General features: G+C 35.6%; 1 long non-coding RNA gene, 1 other non-coding gene and 1 pseudogene across 3 annotated transcripts; all 3 read right to left on the minus strand.

Annotated features, from left to right (window-relative positions):
• Positions 1–2,548: 2,548 nt before the first annotated feature.
• Positions 2,549–8,724, minus strand: LOC131275367 (uncharacterized). Of its 2 annotated transcripts, XR_009182818.2 has the most exons (3): positions 8,188–8,469; positions 6,767–6,851; positions 2,549–4,876 (listed from the first exon to the last, which is right to left on the minus strand). It is a non-coding gene; the product is annotated as an uncharacterized lncRNA (long non-coding RNA). The 2 variants fall into 2 exon arrangements; XR_011647089.1 differs by having other exon boundaries at positions 6,767–8,724.
• A 6,366-nt stretch (positions 8,725–15,090) lies between these two features.
• On the minus strand, positions 15,091–15,254 carry LOC111760428 (U1 spliceosomal RNA). The gene has a single exon (XR_002794119.1). It is a non-coding gene; the product is annotated as a U1 spliceosomal RNA (small nuclear RNA).
• Positions 15,255–24,905: 9,651 nt separating this feature from the next.
• On the minus strand, positions 24,906–25,851 carry LOC105744666 (olfactory receptor 5V1-like; annotated as a pseudogene).
• Between the last annotated feature and the right edge of the window lie 627 nt (positions 25,852–26,478).

Below are 26,478 nucleotides of genomic sequence, written 5' to 3' on the forward strand. Positions count from 1 at the left end.
TTGTCATCAGCACAGTGGCATGGGAAGTGTGGGTGGTGCCATTCCTGGGCAGGCTGCACTTTCTTTCACGCTGGGCAGCTCTCCTTAGAGGGTGCACTCCTTGCTCATGGGGCTTCCCTACACCAGGGACACCCCTGCGAAAGTGTCAGTCATTGGACAGCTTGGGATGTGTCTTCAAAAAAACAAAGCTAAGTGCCTAATACTGTTGTCTATTAAAATTTCTCTCTGGGATTAACCAACAGCACAAAATAACTGGAAAAAAAAAAGTATATATAGTGTTCCCCAGCAACTTTAGAAAGGTGCAACCTTTGCAAGTGCCTAAACTTTTCTACTTCTGTGGTCCAAATAACCTCTTAGAAAAACCATGTATTCTCAAAATTCTAATTAGGTTTGTTTCTTCCAGAATGGGCACCTTGTTGGCCATATGAAAACTTCATCCGGATTCATCCAGAATGCCAGATCCATCTTTCTCCAATGAAAATAAAATAACAAAGTTTGTACATCTTGTCAGGCAGGCACTACAGTCCATGGCCAGCAGGAAGTAACTGATCATCTCTCTTCAGCACCCCTTTAAGATTAAAGGTATAAACTCTCTAAAGGGAAAATAAAGCAAGCTAATAAGATAAAAAATAGATGGATCTGGAACCTGGCAAAAAGTCCACATGAACTTCAGTAACCCCCAAGATTCTGCTATCCAAAACAAAGACTTCTTCTGAGAACAAGAAAAAGCCCCAGATATTACCAAAGAACTCTCTCTTTAAGCCCTCACTGGGAAATTAATAAGTGGGGTAATCAATCAAAACAACAAACAGCTGTGCACCTCATAACTCCAACAACAGTGGTGCCAAAGCTTAACCAGTTAAGCTGGCATCAAAGGGAAGAGACATATGGGCTGGGGGTGGGGAGGGGCTGTTTGTTCCTTCATAAATAACCTGGGTTGTGTGTGTAAGCTAAAGGTGTTAATTCAGGCTTACTGGAGAGTATGTGTTAATTGAAGACCTATCTGACACTCAGATAATACACTTGAAACTCTAAGACACTAACAAAAAGTCATTTTGCATATAAACACCATTTGACTCCCTATTCCTACATCCTCTGTATAAAACAAACCCAAAGATCCTATTCAGAGCTCGGATTTTTGAACAGGAGTTCCCAGCCCAGCCGGTGGTTAATAAATTTTCCTTCCCAAGAATATTACTGAGTCCTGGCCTTCTGCATGCGATCATCGAATCTCTCTGCTTCCACAACAGTACAGACATCTGCACACTGATGTCCACAACAGATCGTCAAAAACTGGCAACAACCCAGATATCCATCAACCAATGAATGGGAAAACAAACTGTGCTGTATACACACGATGGAATATTATGCAGCTGTAAGAAGAAATGAAGTCATGAAGCATGTGACAACATGGTTGAATCTAGAGGGCATTATGTTGAGTGAAGCAAGCCAGATACAAAAAGACAAATACTGTATATTTGTGTATATAAAAACACATTTTTATGAACTAAATATATTGTGTAACCTCATGTTTTTAATAATTAGAATATAGGTCACCCAAAAATAGAAAGAGGGTAGCGAATGGAAAGCTGAGGTTTAATCTGTGCAGAATTAGTAAAAAGGTTGTTTGTAAATCTTTGGAAATGAATATAAATGCTGAAAGAATATCATGATATTAGTAAATAGCAGAGCTATTATATGGGTGAGAGTGATTGAAAGGGAAAGTCTAAGGTCATGTATTTTATTAGATGGAAAGTTAAAAATTGCAACATGGGACTGTATAAGATACTAAAACCTCATTTAAAATAGAACATGTGTGATATTGCATATATAAGACTATATTTAGAAATTATAAATACAAATGTACTAGAGAAAAACAGAATAGCAGCTATGTATGGAAGGGGAAGCATAGAAAGATTGATGGGTGATAAATTTTGTTTGTTGTTTATTATAATTTTTGGAATAATGAAAGTGCTCTAATAATGATTGAAGTGGTGAATGCATGAATATGTGATCATACTGAATACCATTGATTGAACACTTTAGATGGATTTATGCTTTATTAATATATATTAATAAAATCGATTTGTTAAAAAATGAGATGGTCAAAATATTAAAATTTAAATATATTTTGGAAAAGCTCAGTTTCCAAATTAAAGAAATTAATATTCAAGCAAATGCTGTATTTGTTTATATATATAAATAAACTACTGGATGGACTCAATAATAGACTGGAGAGGAAAACGCAGAGAAGAAACTTGGAGTGAAAGCAAAATTATATGGTCTGAAAAAAGAGGGTAGAAATATAGGGGGGAAATGAGCAGAACCTCAGAAAACTGTAAGAGAATAACAAAAGGTATAACATTTCTATTATAATTCCATACAAAAGAGGAAACATATAGCACTAAAAGAATATCTGAAGAAATAATGACAGAAAACTTCTGAAGTTTCTGGAAAGACATATGTCTACAGATTCAGGAAGATAAGACTGTCGGAGTCTTGTTCGGTGACCCGAGGTATCGGGAATGAAAGACAAAGAAAGATTGGGTTCAGGGGATCTGAGAGCATTGATTTCTCAAGCTCATCAGACAACTTTATTGAGTCGAGGGGCTAGTATATATACCCCTAACATACGTGACATTCAGCACACAATCAAGTTACCTATTACCCTTACCTCATACTATATTAACTAGCGATTGATGAAAACCCAACAAACTTTACTGGAACTATTATTATGAAAATCAGTAACTATACTCATAAATCCTGTTAACCAGGTTGTTCTGTTCTAGGTATTGTTCTGCCTGCAGGTGCCGACCCAGCCAAGATTGTGCCCCGCACCGATAATCATAAGGGACAGCTTGACTCAGTGGTCAAGGAAGTAACTTGCTTCCATGGAAACAACATGCCTTTGCTTCCCACATTTCCCCCTTTTTGTTTTAGTCAGGGTGACTGTGTCTGTCTTAGGTCGAGGCTACGTGCAATCAGCCTTACCCGTCATGGGGAAGTGTGGCAGCAAAAGGCCATGTCCCTGTCTTAGGTTGACTGAAAGGCTAACCAAGTTGCCCGTCACTGACTACCAGCCAAGCGCACTGACTTCGAGGTACTATTGTAGAGTTTTAGCAAGTACTATGTTGTTTGCTTGTCCCATTGGGTCCACACGGTGCAATCTCTGGCAAACACCTTTTCCCAGGCAAGCGACAACCATGAGCAACAGGATTAAAACACATATCCCTATTCCTAAGGCAGATAAGAAATGTTGAGATTTCCACCAATCAACAGGATTAAACTTATTTAAATGTGAAATCAAATCATTAAAGATGTCTTTATCACTATCTACGTATATCTGATTATGAGACATTTCTAAAATCTTTTTCTGCAATTCCTCAATTTCTAATGACATATTTCCTTTGTGTCCTAACAAATGATTTCTGATCTTATTCCACTGAAACATAGAAATATTATAATCCAAAGGAGTAATAAAAAAATTACTTTCATTCCAATCACATTTCAATCCTCTTAACAAATTCAAATTATAAACTTGATCTCCTAAGTGTAAAACAGCAGATTCCTAATCACTAACTCTGTTATTAAGTCCTTCATCAATGTGATCTTGACTATGCCATAAGTCACTTGCATTCTTGTGCCAATCGTATTGCTGTGTCTGCACCGTCTCATGCAATGCAACAGCAGCAGTGGCAGCAGCAGTGATGACACCAATGAGGCCAAGAATGCCAGCTATGAGAAGTCCCAAAAATCTCTTAGATCGTTTCAAAAGTCCTTGAGCCAGGTGAAAAAGAAGATGACTTTCAGGTGATGACTGCCACATCTGATACATTTTCATGGGGATCCACACTCCTCATCTTCGGTGAGCCATGGTGCTAATATCTCCATTCTGTAAAATATTCTCAGACAAGCAAGTATACAAAGCGCCTTTCTTATAGAACAAAGCATTTTCAGTAATGGTAGCCTTCCCTATCACAAACACATGTGGATCTCTGACACATGATTGAAAATGATGAATTTGATCTAATTGTAAATATTGTCCATCCATACTTTTATTACCTTTCCATTCAGAAGTAGACGCCACTCCTAAGAAAACTTTCCATATTTGTTTTTGATCATGGATTCCAGTGCTATTGCACCATGGAAAAGGAACCCATTTCCCTATATTTTTCTAATCACTATTATTTTTAGTAAAGATTACTTCCTCATCCATATCAAGAGAATCATGAAAGGGATACTGCATATTACTAATTTGTTGTCCCAAGCTATTTATACCATACCAAATAAATCTGCCCTTATATTTGTTGGGATTCCCCATAGGGGCACTTTCCCAAACTATTCCATAGGAATCATTAAAAACGACAGATCCTCTTCCCATATGGCATTCATACCATCTTTGCATATCACCAGCATTCCTCTTAGGACAACTATAACTTGGATACTTATATTCTTGGTATTGATAGGATGGGAATAAAGTTACCAAAGATTTAGTATTATTATGGCTAAAATTGATCACAGTTCTATTTTTCACAGCCATACATGGTGGGCGATTGCCAATGCAAAGAGGTCAGAAATCAAATGGAAGAAGGAGATAATAAATCTTTTGTCCTTCTTCTCGTGTCTTAAGTGGTAACCTATCATCCACGGGTCCAGGAAATATAATAGTTTTATTCAAGTAGACAGGAAAAGAAGGATCTTTCCAGGTTAACACTCGAAGTAATGGGGGATTAGGGATATAAGCCCAATAAGTGTAAATACCATTACCTTTGCCGGTTTCACTCACTATCAGTAGGATCCATATGTGTAGAAGACTACACTTCTTCAGTCCTAGGTTTAATCCTTTTTGCTGGAAGCCAGATTTCTTCTCCATTTTCTGAAATGATAAGAGCATAACCTCGCCCCCATACTTTAACCCTGCCTTTCTTCCATTCATTACTTAAAACATCTTTCCAAAATACTGGTTGATTCTCAGATTCTGCAATTTCTGTGGATGTTTGAGAATGTCCAAAATGACATTCAGCTGGTGTCATAGAATCATAAACGTTAAGAAAATTTAAGGTAAATAAAGCTTTAGCCAATTGATCTTTAGGTGATATCATACCATCATCTCCCCCTTTTTGTTTTAAAAGTATAGTCTTGAGAGTATGATGGCATCTTTCAACAATAGCTTGACCTGTAGGATTATGGGGAATGCCAGTAACATGTTCAATAGCATATTTCCTACAAAAGGAAGCAAAGGATTTACTAATGTAAGAGGGTCCATTATCAGTTTTAATTTTTAGAGGGCATCCCATCACAACAAAAGCAGACCAGAGATGTGAGCGTACATGATGAAACCGTTCCCCACTTTGAGCAGTAGCCAACATGAAATGAGAATAAGTGTCAATACAAACATGAACATATTGTAATTTACCAAAGGATGGAATGTGAGTAACATCCATCTGCCATAACTGATTAGGAGTCAGGCCTCTGGGATTAGTTCCAGCCTGAAAAGGCACTGTTGTCAGTGGTCCACAGGTCGGACAAGTATGGATAATTTCCTGCGCTTGTAGTCTAGTAAGCTTTTGATATTTATTTCGCAGGCCTTTAGCATTAATGTGAGTTAAAGCATGGTAATCATGAGCACTTTGTAAACACCCCACTAATAAATCAGCTCAAGCATTACTTGCTGTCATAGGACCAGGCAAAGATGTATGAGAACGTATATGTGTAATGTAAATAGGATGCTGTTTTAATCTAATGAGATGTTGCAAATCAGCAAAAAGTTGAGATAATTCATCAGTAACAAAGATATGAGCCGTTTCAATATGCTTAACAGTAAGACATACATATTCAGAATCAGAAACAATATTCAAACCTTCCTTAAATATTGTTAACACCTTAATGATGGCAGCAAGTTCAGTACGCTGAGCAGACGTGAATGGGGTCTGCCAAGCCTGTTCTTTTCAAGAAGTAACGTATGCTGCTTTTGTATTACTATTACTATAGTAAATACTGTACAAGATAGTTGGGCTATGCACATAGCCCTGAAAAGCACCGCAGAAGTTTATTGTTGCATTTTTTACAGATAGAGGAATGCAGCTGGCTTGATCTGTCTAAGAAGACACTAAAGAAAGTCTTAGAAAGTTTTAAAACAAAGTGATAGCAACACAACTGGACATTAACTTTTGCAACCAGCAGTGTTTGGGATTGCTGCATACTATAGTGTTGTTACTTTAATCTATGATAAGAGGTTGTTTTTGTGACACACACTCTTTTATAATAATTAAAACCACAATACTTTCTATAACTTGCCACATGCATTTAAGTTCCAAGAGTTTATGAAAATTAGCCATCCTACTTTAGGGCAAAACACACTTTTTTGCAAAAACTTATTAAATTTCAATTAGCATTCTCACAAACTTTTAACCTTTTTAATATTCATTTAAGTTTTACATCCTTCATATTATCCTGTGAAGAAAAATAAGCTATTCATTTCAATCTAGGCAAGAACAACTTTTTATAAAAAACTTATAGTAATTTTGTTAATCAAGACTCACAATTTTTATCATTGTAGAGATCTTATTAACATGTAAACTTATGTGTTAATATAAGCACTTATTTAATTTTTGGCCATTTGAATAGAGCTCTTTTATAAATTTTTATTAATTTATATTACCATCCGGAGGTATCAAAATACACACTGACATTGAAAGAACAAACACAGAACAATCACAACACAGTAACAGAAACATACAGTTTACAGTTAACTCAAAATTCTTACTTTCTTGGAATAGCTGCTTTTAAGCTCTCCATTATATCACATTTTAAATATCACTTCTTCAGATTTCTTCTGGAATCCATGTTTCCTGTAACATGCAAGCTTGTGCTTGGAAACATTTTTATTAGTTATCAGCAATCAGTTAAGATAACTTGAGCAGCATAAATGTAGTTAAAACTGTAATTTAGCAGTTTAGACAGACCGTTAACACACATTTTTGGATTATTACTCTGTAAGACTATACTGAGACTTGAAGTTCAGGAGTAAACTATTGATTTAAAACTGAAAATTCCTTTTTAAACCTTGATAAAAATTTTGTACTAATTTTATTATCTTGGTTAAATAAGCCCTATTAGAATTAGCATGGAAATAAAACAGAACACCAATGTTGCCATGTTTTTCTCTTTTTTCAGTGGCTTAATTCTATTAACCCCCACTAGCCCACAGCTACATTGTCATGTAGACAGCAGGGGGGTTGCAGAGTTGCTGCCAGAATAGTTTCCTTATCTTAGTTAACATTTTAACAGAGAGTTTTCTTACAAGCTTGATTTCACTAACAAGGACATTATTTAGTATCTTTGCCCATTTAAAATCTTTCAATAGTTTAAAAGTTTTTGGCTCAGGATGAAACTTGACACCCCCTTGTGGGTGATGAGCATAAGGAGGAATTTGTTGAATAGTTACAGGAAAAGCTGCTACAGCTTGCATAGCCAGAGGCTCACCTTGACTAGATCCCGATAAAAGACATTTCATTAATGGAGTAACAGGCACAGGATTTGGCTTAAAGCTGCTACGAACATAAGGCAGGTCTGTAGAGAAAAGTCCACTAGGTACTTTTCCAGGTTCTGGAGGTGCAGAAGGAACCTCATGAGTCAAATTAGGATATATGTTTGCCTTAGAAATATTTAGCTCCAACATGGATTTAGTTAAGAATGGATTTGTGTCTCTAACTTCAAATAACTCCTCTTCTTCCTGATCATCCTCCAAATTCCTGTCTTTATCTGTATCATTCATAGCCATTTCCTCCCTTGAGAAAAGAACAATCTCTTCCTCTTCATCAGACTGCAAAGGATCTAATGCAGCAGCAATATGCTGTCCTAAGGCCCAAACTGATACAGGTATATTCTCTCCTTTCCGATATGCTCTCCTCAATTCTTTCATTACTTGCCTCCACTGCTTAACATTCATCAAATTCTTTCCTTGTGGTTGAAACCAATAACAATGCTTTTGAACCAAAGCAAACAATTCTAACAAATCTGCAGTCTTAACTGTGACGCCTACACTGTGCACCAGTGTTTTCAAAACCTGTGAATATTCTTCCAAGCGTCCTGGTTGATTACCCATACCCTGATGCTAATGGAAAGCAAAACTTAATAATATGAAGCAGCAATTTACCCGGGTTAATTAATTTCGACGCTCCTTACCTTAAAAAAGGCTTTTCATCTTTCCGCGTTCCCGATCCAGAGGTGGAAGATCCTATGCTGCTGTGTCTTGATGAATCCTCTGCCTCGGGCCCCACGTCTGGGCACCACCTGTCAGAGTCTTGGTCGGTGACCCGAGGTATCGGGAATGAAAGACAAAGAAAGATTGGGTTCAGGGGATCTGAGAGCATTGATTTCTCAAGCTCATCAGACAACTTTATTGAGTCGAGGGGCTAGTATATATACCCCTAACATATGTGACATTCAGCACACAATCAAGTTACCTATTATCCTTACCTCATACTATATTAACTAGTGATTGATGAAAACCCAATAAACTTTACTGGAACTATTATTATGAAAATCAGTAACTATACTCATAAATCCTGTTACCCAGGTTGTTCTGTTCTAGGTATTGTTCTGCCTGCAGGTATGCCGACCCAGCCAAGATTGTGCTCCGCACTGATAATCATAAGGGACAGCTTGACTCAGTGGTCAAGGAAGTAACTTGCTTCCATGGAAACAACATGCCTTTGTTTCCCACATAAGACTACCTCAAACAAGATTAATTTTTCAAAATCAGAACCAGATAGAGTCAAATGACTGAAAATTAAAGAAAAAAATGTTGAAAGTAGCCAGATAAAAACAAAATAAGAATTATAGGGGACTAATGATGCAAATGATGTTAGAATACTCAATACAAACTGTGGAAGCCAGAAGGAAGAGAAAAAACAATAAGTTCAGGGGAAAAAAATCAATCTATTATCCTATATCCAATGAAAATATCCTTTACAATAAATGTACTCTCAAATTAAGAAGAACCTAAGAAATTTGTAGCCAGCAGAACTGCTCTAAAAGAATTTCTAAGGAAAGTTCTTAGACAAAAGAGAATTTTTACCAAAAGGAAACTTGTAGCCTCAGCAATGAAGACAGAAATGGTAAATATTACTGATAATATATTATTATTCTCCTCTTGAGTTATCTAAAATATGTTTGATGGCTGAAAGCTAAAACTATGACATTGTCTGGTGAAGTTTTCAATGTAAGAAGTCATTATAGGTTATACAACTATATTATAAAATGTGAGAAGGTAAATTGGGAGTAAATTTTCTATACTCTCTTTGAAGTGGAAAAAACTTGATTCTAGGTAGGATGTGAAAAGTTGCATATATATTTTTTAATCTAAAGAGCAATCCATTAAAGATTAAGATATAAACAAAATCAAATAAGTTAACTGAAAGATCTTAAAATGTGCAAATAAAAGAATGCAGAGAAAGGAAAACACATGAATAAAAAGCAAAAAGAACATATAAAACACAATTACTAAAATGGCAGACCTAAATCCAAGCATATCAAGAATTACATATACTATAAATGCTCCAAATATGGGAAATGAAAGCTAGAGATTGATGAAATGAGTTAAAGAATAGGTCATAACTATAAGCTGTCTATAAGAAACTTATTTCAAATATAATGTTGTAGATAGCTCAAAGGTACAAGACTGGAAAAACATATACCAGGTAAATATTAATCAAAGGGAATTTGTAGTGTCTATATTAATATCAGACAATGTAGACTTCAAAGCAAAAAAAAAAAAAAAATTACCAGGAATAAAAAGGGACATAATATAATAATAAGAGGGTCAATTCACTAAGAAGGCAAAAGAGTGCTAAATGTATATGCCACTCAACACCTGAGCTTTGATAAAAATATATGAAGCAAAATCTAACAGAGAAGAGAAACATGCAATTCCAAAATTGTCCTTGGATACTCAACCCTTTTTTCTCAGCAATAGATGAAAGAAATAGACAGAAATCAGTGAAGACACAGAAGAATTGAACAACAGCTTCAATCAAGAGCCTCTAATGTTCATTTATAAAATTATTCCACTCAGCAGCAGCAGAATATTTATTCTTTTCAAGTGCATATGGAACCATCACCAAGATAGGTCATAGGCTGGGTAATAAACTGTCCTTAATAAATTTTAAAGAATCAAATTTATGTAAAGTGTGTAACACAATGGAATTAAACTAGAAATCAGTAACAGAAAAAGTATAGGAAAATATCTAAACACTTGGAAAATAAACAATGTACTTCTATAAAATGCATTGGTCCAAGAGAAAGTCTCAAAGGAAATTAGTAGTTATTTTGGAATGAACAAAAATCAAAATAGAATATGTTAAAATGTGTGGTTCTTTTGTTTCAGTTCTCAATAGGCTTGAATTAGCATATATATCTTCCACATCTTAGGTAAGATTTTAGCATGGACCTTAGGTATTCTAGGTAAGCTTTTAGCATATTTGGTTTGCATTTCCCCTGAATACTTAAAGTTTATAGACCTTGCATTGTTAAACTGTTTCCTGGGACTGGAGTCCTTGCCATGGGACTGCAGCCTTTTATTATCCCACACCCACAAGTCACAGATAGTTTAGGTTATCTCTGAAAAGACAAAGAGCCTCCCACCCATAGCCCACATCATTTCCCCCCTTTGCCAAAGTTTAACTTGCTAAGCTTTGGCATAATTATTGTTGGAGCTATGAGGTGGATTCATCAATCTTTAGTGTAGCATCCAGGACTGTTTTTAGAAGTTTAGAAGTTTTTATTCTGGACAGCAGAATCCTGGGGCAGGGCCCCCTGCAGACATCCTGGGGCCACTGGTGCTCATGTGGATTTCTAGTTAGGTTCCAGGCCCATCTATTAATTTTGTTTTACCCTTAAAGAGTTTACACCTTTAATCTAAAAGGGATGCTGAAGGGAGATTATCTCTCTTCTGTAACTGCTTCCTGCTGGCCATGGGCTGTAGTAATTGCCTAACAAAGTGTAAACTTATTTTATTTTAACTGGAGGAAGATGGATCTGGCATTCTTTATGAAGTTGAAGTTTTCATATGGTTAATAAGATGTTCACTCTGAAAGAAACAAACTTAATTAAAAATTTGGAATACCTGTTTTTAAAAGAGGACATTGGATTACAGAGGTAGACAAGGTTAGGTGCCTATAAAGATGGCACTCCTTTTTAAAAGCTGGTGGGAACAGCATATATATTCTTTTTTAAGTTATTTATCTTTAAAGAGAAATTGCAACAGACACTTAGCTTTGTCTGAAGACACATTCCAAGCTGTTTAATGATTGGCACTCATTCGCTCCATCAGATACTCCTGGTGAACTGGCACTCCCTGGGCAACTGGCTTCATTCAGGATTAGAACACTAAATTGGAAATTCTCTTAAGTTTTCAAGCTGTGGGAGTGATCAGAATTACAGAATAAAGGTTTTTTACACCTTGGTTTTAATTGTACAATTTCTAGCAATTTGATTTGTTCAATAGGTGACTTACTATCAGCAAGCAAAAGCCTCATCTTTGCTATACAGTAGAGTACAGCAGAATATAGTAAGTTGACTGAGCCTGGCTGAGACTCCCACCTTATTCTATAGACATGTTTATTAACTGTCTAGAAAATGAATTTACTAGGAATTTAACATGTCCAATATACTCTCGCACTTGATCTAAAATAGAAAAGATAACGTTATAATTATTAGGCATATATATAGTACAGGATAAAAGTACAGCACTTAATATTAACTAATGCATTACTTAATGCATAAGGATTCAGAGTTGCAATTATTAGTTTTAAGTTTCAGGTTTGTAATACTTTACATGTTATCTCTCCATGAGAGGAGGCCATAATGCCAATTGTGTTTAAGTTTTACTTACAGTATCCTGGTATTATGGCTCCACTTAGCATGTTCTTCACCCAGTGAGCAAGTTGCAGCACCATTGATCCTAGAGAGATTTTCCAGTATTTTACTAGCCTGGTGCATAGTGCTCTCTGGCACTATGGAACAGTGCCAGTCTGGAGGCAATGTCCATTGTACACTTGGCTGTACGGAGTCCTCATTGGCTGCTGCAGGAGCTTGAAACTGCAATGTAGTTTCCATTGACTTTAGGAGCAGAACCAGAGGCTGATATAGCAAATATTTTAATTGAGGGGTTAGTGACCAGCCTAGCCAATAACTTACATGGAGAGGCAAAATGCAATGTATACAAGGCCTGGTTTGAATGAACAAGAGTTTGATAATGTTAAAGTTTATTCCTTGTTTTTATATATATATATTAAACAATTTAATGCAACACATCATATATCAAATGACTGTTTACTTACACAATTTTACTATGAAGATAACATTAGGTACTTTACTTTAGTAATAGAGGAAAAAAATTATTTTTCATTGTTAAAATGAAAACAGAAGATTTCCAATAGAATCAAGACAACTTTTTATTACCATTTACTTAAATATGTACCTTGCAGTGGCCCTCAGACAGGTCTTATTATCACGAAGTTATTTTTGCTACTAATACTATTCTAAGTTTTTAGTTAACAATGACTTCTAGAACTAGAACTATTTAAACGATTTTAGTTTAGAAGATATTTTACAAACTCTTTATAACTGACTATAACCACATTGACTAGCCACCTCATGTTTAAATAAACTTATTAAATTACAATTACTAACTAAAGAAATTTACTCCATTTATTTAAGAGAGCATATCTACAATTTTTTTCCTTTAGCCTAATTTCACTAATGTGAACTTATATTTTTCATTACTGTAAAGATTTTGTACGTATGTTATTTTAGTTTATAAATTAACTATGGGAGATTACACTCAAGTTAAATAAAATTGAAACCATTATAGTTTATGCAAGGAATGTTCTTTTTTCCTTACAGGAAGCTAAAAACTTCTTTGTTTAAGTTATGAAAATAAATAATTTAAAAGCATACTGACTACCAGGTTTTAAAACACATTACACAATTACTTAATTTTTAAAATCATAACCCAGGAAAGATCTCTCCATAGTTTTTATGGACTTTCCTTTACTTACTGAAATTTGTTAATAGAGCCACTAATTACCTTTATTTTGTTGGAAAGAAATCTTCTGGAAGAAAATAAGGCTCACCAGATTGTGGAGAAGAAAAGAATTTATTCTCAATCTTGCAAGAAGGGGTGCAGAGCCAGATATGGCTGGTGCCCCGAACAAAGAAAAATGACACAATTTATACCCCTAAGCCTAGCACGCAAGCTCTTCCTCTGTTTCTTTATAGATTGGATACTTCAGAAGTTATAGCTTATCTAAGATCTAACTTTCCTATGCAAAAGTTTATGATTTAACTGCTTCCTCTATCACATTTTAACTATTTTGGTTTTTACCTGCTCCCCTTTGTTAAATAAGGAATAGAATTTAGTGCTGAAATGGCACTGACCTAGCTCCTTTTTGGACATCCTTTCACTGCTCATAGGACTGGCCTAAGCTGGTTTCTTCTACTGCTGTCCAACCCAGGAGTGGGAGACTGAGGCAGCAGGTCACCAGGTTACACCAATCAACTTTTTTTTATGTGAAAACTAACCTAATCTTTGTTTTTTTACATTTTATGGCTGACAAAAGGTTTAAACTGGGAAATTACCAGGCAAACTGATCCTTAATTCCCTAACCTAGTAGATAAATTTAATTTGCCACACCTAGTCTTGCCTTTAAAGCTCTTGCAAAGAGGAGGCCTTTTCCCAATTGTTTCTATAATCGGATTTCTATATGACTTTTTCATCCTGTTTAGTTTAATTTGGGCTTTAAGAATATTTATTTACATATATAACTGCATATTTAATTTTTAACAATTTGAATAGAGCTCTTTTAAGAATTTTCATTTGTTAATTTGATATTAATATCCTGATATATGAAGACATACACTGAGCAAATGGGCAGACACAAAGAGTTAGACACAGAAACACAACTCATTGATATTAATTATAATTTGCATTATTTTATATACTGTTTAGCTTAATTTGGGGTCCAGGAATATATGTTACTTATATAACTGCATATTTAACCTCAACAATTTGAGCAAATAGGCAGATATGAATAGTTTGACACAAAAACATAACTTTAGTTACTTTAAACTTCTAATTTTTACAAAATAAGTGTGACTGCAAAACATTTCAAAAACTCCTGAAACTTTTCTTAATTTGCACTATGACTGTGCAGTTTTACAATATGACCATGCAGTTTTACACTATGACCATGCAGTTTTACACAAGAATTTTCTTTCTTAATTAATGGACTGTAACCAAAATGTTCTCAATGCTTTAGCACTATTTTTTTATTTCAGAACTTTATATTTTATTTGAATTTAGCAGAATTTTGGATAAGCAACAAGATTAATCTTATATATATTTACTGAGACTATTTGAAGCCTCAGGGAGACAGACTGGTTTCTCTCATGAATTGCCACTCTTAGGAACACTGACCATCAAGGCAGGAGACTTCTTTCCCTCCACCCCCCTTTTTGATTTTGGAGATAATGAAACTCCAGTGGTCATTTAACCTTATTCCATCAGGCAGCAATTTATTTAGTTTACACTTGAATTCATGAGAGAAAGGGTTACTAATACCAGGACAGGAGACAGTGATGTCCTAGCTCTTCTCTGGCCTGTAGGGGCAGAAGCTATTGTGAAAAAAATATAGGCAAAGGCAAGGGGAGAGGTTAGGCTTGAAGTAACCATAAACAAAGGAAAGGTTAGTTTAGAATTTACACTTAAATAATAGTTTCAGGCTAAATTCACTCAGCTATAATTTCAGTTATTATTTTTCCTCTGTTTTATAATATAAATGCATTTATAAATGATTTTAACTTAGTTACAGTTTATTAAATTTTTAAAACCTGTTAATTTTATAACACCTTTAAATACTTTATTCGACTTATAACATACTAAATGAACTTAACCATTACTTTAATTTTCCTTTTAAGGTAAAAGAATAAATCTCTTGCAGTTAGTTTGAAATAAAAAGTTACTTTTTAGGATTTGATTTCTAGAACATAATCTTCTTTTTTTTTTTTTCTTTTCCTTTCTTTTTACAGGGGAGAGCGCAAACGCAGTCCCCCACTACCGCAAATTATGCAGTCGAGTTTCCCACATTTGGGGAAATCGCAGGGGTCAGCACATCTGGAGTGCAATGGATAAGCCTCGCCCTGGGAAAACCACCTTTGTGATCATGGTATCTCCCCTGCCAGGTAAGTATATAATCTTCTTCTAAAAGAGATAAGACCCTTTCTTCAAACACTGAGGAAATGATGAGGTTAAAGCACAAGAAGCTATTTTGATAAGACAGATTTTCTTTGTATACTGATCTTACTCAATTTTAATCATAAAATTTTCCTTCCACAAACTTTCTACACTTTCAGTATTCATTCAGGTTTTGTCCCATTCTCCTCTTTCTAATAATCAGTCATTTTATCTTAGGACAAAATCATCTTCTGTTTCCTTACACAATAAAAACACATTCCATATATCCCACATACTAAGTTACCAGGCAAATTTCTTACAACATATAATTGCCATTAATACTAAACAAGCTTGTTAAAATAATGAACTTTTCTTCACTTTAAATACTTAGTAGCATGTAATACCAGAAACAGTTTTTTGGAATCAAGTTGTCAGGGAAGGCTGACTGCCAACAAATTTTCTTGTTATTATTATTATCAATTCAGTTTTTGTTTAATAATGACTTTCTGCAATTAGCCATTTAGATACTTTAATTTAAGCGATGCTTTGTTAATTTTTTATAATTATTTATACCTTTAAGACAAATTTTACTTTCACAGAATACATTCTCTTACTTAAAGTTACTACAATACCTTCTAAGAACCTGGGCAGAATGCAAATGTATTTTGGCTTTGACACCCTATGGAGGGAACTTTACTGCATTTATTCTGATTCTGCTTTTCACCCCCTTCACTTCCCCCCCTTCCAGGCAGTCAGGTGCACAACAATCAAACAGGAATGAGGCTTATGAATAGAAGGTGTGGACTCACTGGAAAGGGGCAAGCCGCTCCCCCCTTTCCAGCTTTCAGCCAAAATGGGCAGGCAGAACCTACTCAAATTCGACAACTCTCCCAGGCACCCAGCCACCCTGACTGGGGTAGCCCAAACAAACTTGGGTGTGTGGCGTGGACACAGATGACCTCCAAGCCCCAACAAAGGAGCAGACCAGAGACAAGACAGCAGAGCACGCACAAACATCTAGATTCCACAAACATTCAGACTCTTCAGTTTTGTCCCATAATCATTTTACCCCATTGCCAATGGCAAGGGAGGGTTCCACCTCAACAGAATTCTACTTTACATAACCACACAACTCCAACACTAGCATTGAGCTGACACAGAAGCACAAAGGTCACTAATCTGACCCACAAGTTTATATATATATTTTCAGCATGGCTGCCCCCACAGCCATCACAAACCTCAGAACACTTAACATTTGGTATAAAGCAAATTCATTTACAATTTAGCACCATAACAAAAGATTTCATCTAGACTTTTTCCACTGTTTAACTTTACACCCAGACTAAGCTCCACTAGAAAAGCCAATCCATTTTCCTGTAACCAAGTTTTTTTGTTTTTGTTTTTTGTTTTTTTTTTTAATCCACACCAATTTCTAGGACATTAGGACTCAAACCTATAAATAGCCCTTCCTATTAAAATCAAGCCTCTACTCCTTTAGTGGATATAAGACTAGTACCAGATTCTAACATGCAGTTAGACAAACCCAAAACACCAGGGCTTTTTCCCGGTTTTTCTCCAGGACATTAGGACTCAAACCTATAAACAACCCTTCCTATTAAAATCAAGACTCCACTCCTTCAGTGGATGGGAGACCAGTACCAATTTTTAACATGCGGTTAGACAAACTTAAAAACACCAGGGCTTTTCTCCAGTTTTTCTCCTTTTCCCAGGCCTAGAGAGAATGGCTTCCCTCCAATTTTCTGTGGCTACTAGGGTTCTCTCGGGAGGTGATCAGCCTCCCCTTCCTAGCAATTAAAGCTAGGGCTTTCCAGACTGTGCTCACCCGGGAAGTCTTACCTTCTTCCATGTTCAGAGTTCTTTTTCGTTCCCAGAATCTTTCTCTTCAGACCTTCCATTGCCCTCAATTTTTGTCAGGAAGACTCTGGTGGAGCCCACGTCTTTTCTGGATTAAATTTAATCCAGGGGCGCCCAGTTTTGGGGTTCACCCGAGTCCTCCCAGCTTCCTCAGGGATTTGGAAGGGGCAGCAAAATGCTACCATCTCTGGCTTTCATTTGCTGTCCCACCAGAATCACCAAAAATGTTGTAGAAATTGAGAGAGGTTTAATTATTTGCGTATAGAGAGGCCAGGATTCAGGAATGATTTTGAGAAGAAAAATATTGTTTATTGATGGCTGGTCAGACTCGGGAGCTTTCTGTTTTAATCCCGAGTCTGGAACAAGATTTTTGAGTCCCTTTTATACAGAGAGGAAAGGCCAAATGGTCCTTTTGTTTCAGTTCTCAATAGGCTTGAATTAACATATATATCTTCCACATCTTAGGTAAGATTTTAGCATGGACCTTAGGTATTCTAGGTAAGCTTTTAGCGTATTTGGTTTGCATTTCCCCTGAATACTTAAATTTTATAGACTTTGCATTGTTAAACTGTTCCTGGTACTGGAGTCCTTGCCATGGTCATCAAGGGCAGGACTGCAGCCCTTTATTATCCCACACCCACAAGTCACAGATAGTTTAGGTTTATCTCTGAAGAGACAAAGAGCCTCCAACCCATAGCCCACATCAGAAATAGTATAAGAAATGCCATTCAAATAAACACTGTAAATTATGAAACAGACAAATTCCTCAAAACCAGAAACCAGGAAAACTCAATATAAATGAAATGGGTAAGCTGAATAGTCCTATAACTATTGAAGAAATTGAATGCATGGTTAAAAACCTTGGGCAAAAGGATTATACATCCTTAGGTAGCTTTACAGGTGACATTATTAAATATTAAAGAAGAAATACTAATTCTACACCATAACTTTCAGAAAAAAATAGATGAGGAAGAAATAATTGCCAAATTATGTGGCCAAAAATACTGTGATAGCAACACCAGACAAAGATGACGACAATAACAGCAACAAAAACACAGAAAAATACCCCTTGTGAATAAGGAAGCAATATTTAAGAAAATATTAGGAAATTAATCCAGCAATAAAAAAATAATAATATATTACAAACAAGAGGATGGCAGTTATCCCAGAGGGCAAGGTTGATTCAATATTAGAAAATCAATTAATGTAATTCACCATCTTAACAATCAAAAAAAGAAAAATCATATAATCATATAAATTGATGTATTCAGGATTAGAAATTCTCAGAAAACTAGGAATAGAGGGAAATTCTCCAAAGGGAATTTATTAAACAAAACCTACACATAATACAACACACTTAATGAATAAGAGTGAATGCTTTTACCCTGAGCACAGGTACAAGAACCCCTTTCACCATTCCTACTAACCATCACACTAGAAGTCTCAACCAGTGGAACAGGGCTAAATAAGTAAATAAATAAATGGCACAGATATTAGATAGGAAGAAATATGACTATCTTTATTCTCACTTAGGGTTTTGTCTGTAGAAAATTCTAAAAAATCAGAGCAAACAATTCTAGAACTTGGAAAATTATAAGATAAAAGGTCAACTAACAAAAATCAAGCATGTTTCTATATATTACTTATTTACAAATGGAAAATGAAATTTTTAATAATATCATTTACAATAGCATCAAAATATATGAAATCTGACAAAAGATGTGAAAAACCTGTACACGTAAAACTGCTAAACATTGCTGAGAGAAATTAAGAAGACCAAAATAAATGGAATATTATTCATAGTTCAGAAAACTCAATATTTTTAAGATTTCAAGTTTTCCCAAATTGAGAAATAAATTCAACATAATTTCCAGAAACTCATGGAGGATGTTTTTTGAGGAAACTGACCAAATGATTCTAAAATTCACATGGACATGCAAAGTAACTAGAATAGCCAAAACAACTTGGAAAATGAAGAATGAAGATGGAAGGTTAGCACTATATGATTTCAAGATTATTGGATGATAAAGCTATAGTAATCAATCAATACAGAATGGTATTGGCATAAAGATAGACAAATAAACCAATGGAACAACATAGAGAATCCAGACATAGATCCACACGTACAAGTGATTTTTAAATGAATCAAAGGCAATTTAAAGAAAAAATTATCTTCCAAAAATGGTCATGAAAATTTAGATATCCATATGCCAAAAAAAATGAACCATATAGATATCTCACATCATATACAAACATTAACTCAAAATTAATAATAAGTTTAAATGTAAATATAAAATTATAAAACTCTGGAAGAAAACATCAGAAAGCAGCTTATTTTAGGCCAGTGGTTCTTAACAAGGGACGATTGCCATTACTATGGGAGGGAGAGTCTCCTGGCGTCTGGTGAACAGATATCAGGGACTGCTAAGCATTCTACAATGCACGGGACAGCCCCCAAGGGAACCATAATCTGGTCCAAAGTGTCAGTAGTACCGCTGTTGAGAAAAGCTGAATTAGGCAGGAATTTCTTAGGTATGATACTAAAAAATAATCCGTTGCAAAATAGTTTATAAGTTGGACAAAGTTAAAAATTCTTCTATTCAAAAGCATTGTTAAGAGAGTGAAAAGACAAGACACAGACTGGGAGTAAATATTTGCAAAACAAATATCTAAAAACTGCTTGTATGAAGTGTATATATGGAGTGGATGTGCCTCAAGCAGTTAAGCACTTGGTTCCCATATGGGAGGTCCTAGGTTTGGCTCCTGGTGCCTCTTGGAAAAAATGAAAACAAGCAACAAGCAAAGCAAATGAAAAAAAAAACAGCTCAAGGGAGCTGATGTGGCTCTGTGGCAACTTTCACCCCATCCTTTTAACATTGGTGGGGAGCTCTTGTCAACTTCAAAAAAGAAATAAACTAAATAAAAGGCATAAAGAATGGAAAGGAAGAAACAAATTTGCCTTTATTCACAGAAAACATCATCATCTTTGTAAAAATCCTAAGAAATAGTGAATTAGTTTGCCAAAGGCTGCTGATGCAAAAGTACCAGAAATGGGTCGGCTTTTATAATAAGAGTTTTATTAGGAGAAAATCTTACAGTTTCAAGGCCATGAAATATCCAAATCAAGACACCATGTGAGATGCTTTCTCACCAAAGTCAGCTGCTGGTGATCCTGGTGTCCCGCCATGAGCCTGCTTTCCTGGAGCTCAGCGGTGGCAAACCGGGAATCCTTCCTCTCACATGGCAAGATCAGATGTGGCAGCTCTCTTTTCCTGTGTCCCCATTTGTATCAGCTCCAGTAAGAGGGCAGAGACTCAACACGAGTTACACTTGACTGATGGAGTCCAATCAAAAGCGACCTAATCAAGTGGTCTAATCAAGGTCCCTTCACTGAATCAAACCAAGAGGCTCTATCTACACTGTTTACAGATACGAAAATGGGTTAGTTTAAGAACATAATTTTCTGGGATCCACAAAAGACAAACCAGGACAAATATACATAAAAACTACTGGAACTAATTAATAAGTATGTTGACCAAGTTGAAAAGATAAAAGGTCAATATACAAAAATTAGCTATATTTCTATATTCTAGCAATCAATAATTTAAAAACAACTTTTACAATACCATCAAAAATTTTGAAATATTTAGGAATATATTTAACAAAATATATTCAAAATGTATGAACTAAAACCTGTGAAACATTTATGAGAAATATCAAGTAAGACCTGTGCAAATGGAGAGATAATCTCATTAAAAAATTGTGACTCAACATTGTCGCTATCAATTCTTCAAAAATTCATGTAGGGAGTCAATGCAATTGCAGTCGAAACTCCCAGCACCTTTTAGAATTTTAAAATGTGAAGGACTTACAAGAGGCAAAATGATTTTGAAAGAGAAGAAGAAAGTTGGAGGATATATATTACCTGATTTCAATATTTAAAATGTGAAAAGAAGCCATAACTTCTCTGAAAATATTTAGAGTGTATAGTTGATAAAGGGCTTATATGAAAAATAAAAATAAATTTTATAACTCAATAACAAGAAGAGCAATAATCTAATGAAAAACTGGATAAAATATTTGAACACTCTCTGCACCAAAATGATGCATGAATGATAATCATATAGCCACTCTGGAAAGCACTTTGATAATTTTTTTAAAACTTAAACATATGCTTTCCATACAACCCAGCAATTCCAGTACTGTATATTTACCAAAGAGAAATAAATAGAAATGTTTTAAGGTGGTATATCTGCTTTATTCAGAATAGTTGAAATCAAACCTCCTCAAGAATCCATACACTAGTGAATGGATAAATGAATGGTGATGTATGCAAACAAGTGAATACCACTCAGGAGTAAAAGGAATGACACGCACATGTAGCAACTAAGATGAATCTCAAAGGTGCTATGCTCAGTGAAAGAATTCAGATGCAAATAGTGCATCATACATAGTCACATTTATGTGAAATTGTAAGAGAAGAAAACTGTAGTGAGGAAAGCTGTTCTGTGGTTGCCAGAGCTGTGAATGAGGGGTGACCTGATGTCAAAGGGACTTGAGAATGCTTTTTGGAGTGAGGGAAGTTCTTTGGATCCTGGTTATGGTTGTATTTAGACAAATGTACATATTTGTCAAAACTTATTGACTTACATATTTTAAATTGGGGGATTTTATTTTTTATAAATTGTGTTTCAATAAAGCTGATTTTTAAAAGGGAAGAAGTGAATTGAGGTAGAAAACTGTGGTATAAAGCAAAGAAAGACACTACTAAGTACTACATGAGTCAGAAAACCAATTCACCAGACCAGGAGCTGTGATCAGCTGTGGCTGGTTATCAGAGGAAATCTAATGTTGGTCAGGTTTTTGCTACAAAGAAGCAGGAGGAATAGTAACACTATTTGGCTTACCAAGTTGAGAAAACCAAAAGCCAGGGTGAAGCTTCCAACTCTCTATATAGTGTCTAGTTCAGGAAAACAGGGTAATTTACGACTAAAAGATAAAAACACATTGACTGAATGGTACTGATGTAGTGGGAAAGAGATACCTAAGGAAATAAAAAGTGTAGGCCACACAACTCCCCAAATCATCCTCTTCCCCTCTGATGTGACAGACAGGATTCACAAATGTATGCCAACATTAGTGACCAATAAAATGCCAGAAGGAGAAGCCCAATTTATAATTTATTAAGTTGGAGAAGCCCAATTTATATTATTCCCCCTTTTAATTTCTTTTGTACATTGAGGATCAATAGCTAGAGTGTTAATAACATGCTATCTTTGTTCAAAATCCTGAAATCACTAAAAGAGCATCAAGAAGGGAAGGAAACTATGAGATATAAATATGACGTGAGAATTTTAGTGCAATAAAGGATGGAAACTGATTTTGACAAACTGAAGTGTTTAGATGAAAACATGTTGGTTTATGAGACCTAACTGAAAATAAGATAGAAGAAAAATGGTAGATTTGCAAAGTGAGAATCATATGGTTAATATTTTAAAGTATAAAAGCATAAGATTAATATTTAAAGTATAAAAGGGAAAGCGGTAGACCTCAATGAGATAGAAAGGCATATGGTCCTAGAATAAATCTTGGATTTTTCTCACTTTGGGAAAATTTAATTAAAAATATTGACAAAACAAAACAAAACAAAACCAAAACTAAAATGATCTAATCCAGTAAAGAGCAAATGTGACTAGAGAAGTTTATTTCAACTTAAATGTCATCTTTACATACATATAATCCATAACTCTCTCTTCACTTCATCTATTCAACAAAGAAAATATCACATAATATTCCCTTACAGTGACTAAACATTAAATTCGGGAATATAGGGAACATAATGATGTAAACTTCTTAGGAGATGTATGTTCACTAGAGTCATAAAAAATACTAAGAGAGCAAAGACCTTCAGGCAGATGCTAAATACCATTATACTGTGGCATGTTCAGATATTTATCCAAAAGTATTAACTTACCACCCACTATAAGCCAGATATTTTTCTAAGCCCTAAAAATAAAGAGGTAAATAGGATACACAAATTAAAAAATAGTAACTTTTGGTAAGTGCTATGGAAGTAAAACCACAGAGTGTTACCAAGAGCCGCTAGGGCTGGTAAGGAAACATAAGGAGACATAGATGAGTTGAGGAACTACCTCACATACCATTCCAGGTAGTGCCACATGACTTAAGCAGGAAGAGGAAACACTAGCTGGCATTATGAGTGCAGGCTACATAGACAAAACTGATTTTGAGTGAGACTCTAAAGAATGGAGAGATTTGGGGTCAAATAATCATGGGGATACAAATTCCAGTTAAGAGAATGCCCATAGTGATAGGATGGAGTCAGGAAAAACAAGCTCTACGTGGAAAGAACTATTGAAGGTTCCTAATGAGATAAGGCTACAAGATAGGTAGTAATTAGAATATTGAACTCGGTGATTACAATTAAAAAGAATTAGATGGACAGTGTGTTACTAGTGGAGGCACCTTTTAAATCAGGGGAGGAGACTGAACACAGCACCATTTTGAGAAAGTTCACTCAAAGCAGGACTGGATAGAAATAAGGACCTCCATTTGGTGATGATGGAAACAGAATGAAAATGGGAAAAATCAAGACTTAAGCTGGGGATACATTAGTAAGATGAGAATGAAAAGAAGATGGTCCTGGGAGAAATGGGAAGGAAGATGCTAGATGGCTTGTTTCCTCCCATCTATGAACCTCTTTCCTTCTTTTTCTATCTCTTACATTCTTACATTCATCTTACATTCTTACCCTGTGGGTTGTGTATTTTCTTCTCTTTTCATATCTAGGTCTCTTTTCTTATGTTTTAAATTTTCTCTTTTCTTTCTTCTCTGTATTTCTTTCTTTCTTCTATTACTTTGTCTTCTTACCCATCATGATTTCCCTTACAAGGTTATAACCTATTAAAAGCAGTAATTTAGTACTTTTCTTTTTAACTATGTAATTTCTATTCCTTTTTCTAAATTTACTCTGAGAATTTTTATTTCTCTTTTTAGAAAACATTACTTTTCTTATATTTTTTCTCAATTTCTCTTGCCTAGATTTTTATAAAAATTTTCCTAATTTTAAAAACCTTATAAAATAGTAACGTATCATTTCAACTTATTCCTAGAAAAATTATTTTAAGTTATTTCACCTTTTGAATAGAGTAAGGAATATATGCTGGAATTGATAAGTTATCACTGTCTTCTTCACAACATGGAATTGGCATTGGTCTATGCATCAAGTATTTAATTGCCAACAGATATGGAGATGAAGCATCACTTCATCATGATCAACATAATTCAGTAAAAATTAGCATATATGTGTGCATATAACCTATTGATGATGATGCTTTATTAAGTAGAACCTAATAAAGAAGGGTCAAAAACATTACTTAGGTAGGGAGAACAGAGAAGAATGGTAAACGTATATGAGAAGCATGAGGAGAAAGCCTTTCAGTTATTCTCAACAAAGAGGAATATGAAGGAATGAAAGAACCAGGATTTGAAGTCCATCAAATACATAAAGCATGAAATAGGGGCAGCATATTTTGGATGGAAGATACAGGAGTGGAAAGGATAATGAGAATATTAAATCTAACAACTCATATCTGTGTCTCTCACACAGCTCTTGAGTATGTACACTGAGGATTGGATATGACAACTCTTCAATATCATTCACAACAGTGCAATCAACTTCTAAACTGAGTGTCAATAGCCAGAGCAGGCTGGTTAAAAAGTTAATTTTCCAATATATGATTATTGGCCACAGATGAGTGAAAGTTACATATCAAAAGAGGGAAGCTGATGGCTGCCACTTTCTTCCCACAGTTTTCACAGCCTCTTTGATATCCTTATTCCTCAATGTGTAAATTAAAGGGTTTAGCATAGGAGTAGCAACACTGTACAATACTGAGATCAACCTGTCCTTCTCCAATGAGTAAGAGGAGATGGGCTGTACAAAGATGAAAATAGCACTGCCCTAGTAGAGAAGGTCAATGACCAGGTGGGAGGCACAGGGGGAAAAGGGTTTGCATCACCCCTCTGAGGAGCAGATCTTCAAGGTGGTGGAGATTATTTAAAGGTAAGAAAGGACAATGCACAGAAAAGGGGTCCGGCCCATGAAGACCCCAATGCAGAGCAATGCCAGCTTATTGACAGAAGTGTCCCCACAGGACAAGACTAGCAGAGTGGAGATATTGCAGAAGAAGTAATGAATCTGGTTGTGCCACAGAAGGGCAGGCAGAATGTCAGCACCGTGTGCACCACCAAGTTAAAGAAACTACCTGTCCAGCAGGAGGCTGCCAACTGGCTACAGAGCACTTTGCTTATCATTACCGAGTATCTTAAGGATTTGCAGATGGCAATGTAGTGATCATAAGCCATTGCTGCCAAGAGAAGGCACTCTGACCCTACAAAGAATATGAATGCAAAGAGTTGAGTCCCACACCCCCCAAAGTAAATGCTTTTTTTCTCTGACAGGAGATGCACCATCATCTGAGGGACATTGGTGATGGAGTAGCAGATGTCCAGGAAGGCCAAGTTCCCTAGAAAATAATACATGGGTGTGTGCAGGCATGGCTCTGCCATGCTCACAAAATAATGAAGACATTTCCTCCTAGAATACATACGTAAGTCGTATAGAAGATGGTGAACAGTAAGAACTACAATTCATTTAGATTGGAGAATCCCAAGATGATGAATTCAGACAGAGCTGCTTGGTTCTTTCCTTCCATGAGGTTGTCTGATTTCCTTTTGGGAACTGGTTAAAGGGAAGCACAGATTACAATGATTATGTGCTGCTACGGTCTGCAAAACAATAAAACAAAAAAATCACAAATAAAATTCATTGTCACCTACATCAAATTCCAACCCAGAACTCAGCTGTAGTTTCCTTATACATGATTCTTCTGCCCCTTCTATTTGAACCTATAGTTAGTACTAGACTTGACAGGTTCAAGAGACTTAACTCTTTTGGGCTGTCCATGTGCCAGTTGGGCCCTGAATCTCAACAGAGTTGCAACACCCACTCTCCAGTTCACTGGATTCACCCAAGACAACTAACAAGGAGATGATGATGGACAATGTCCATCTCAAGCAACAGAGAGAGTCTGCAAATGCAAGCAAGATAGTCCCATCCACCTGCTCTATGGGATCTAAGCCCCCTCTCAATTAGAGGTAGATTGGATATCACCATCCTAGAATTCTCAGGTTTGGGGAATAGAGGGAGGACTAGAGTAGACTTACTGGTATTCTACTGTAGATTTATTGTGATTCTAACAATGGAAGTACTGTTATCGTTGATGTGGAGGCAGTGGCTACTGGAGGTTTTGAGGGGAGAGAGAGGGAAAATAGCATTTTTG

The sequence above is a fragment of the Dasypus novemcinctus genome, chromosome 22 (genome assembly GCF_030445035.2).
Source record: "Dasypus novemcinctus isolate mDasNov1 chromosome 22, mDasNov1.1.hap2, whole genome shotgun sequence".
NCBI lineage: Eukaryota > Metazoa > Chordata > Mammalia > Cingulata > Dasypodidae > Dasypus > Dasypus novemcinctus.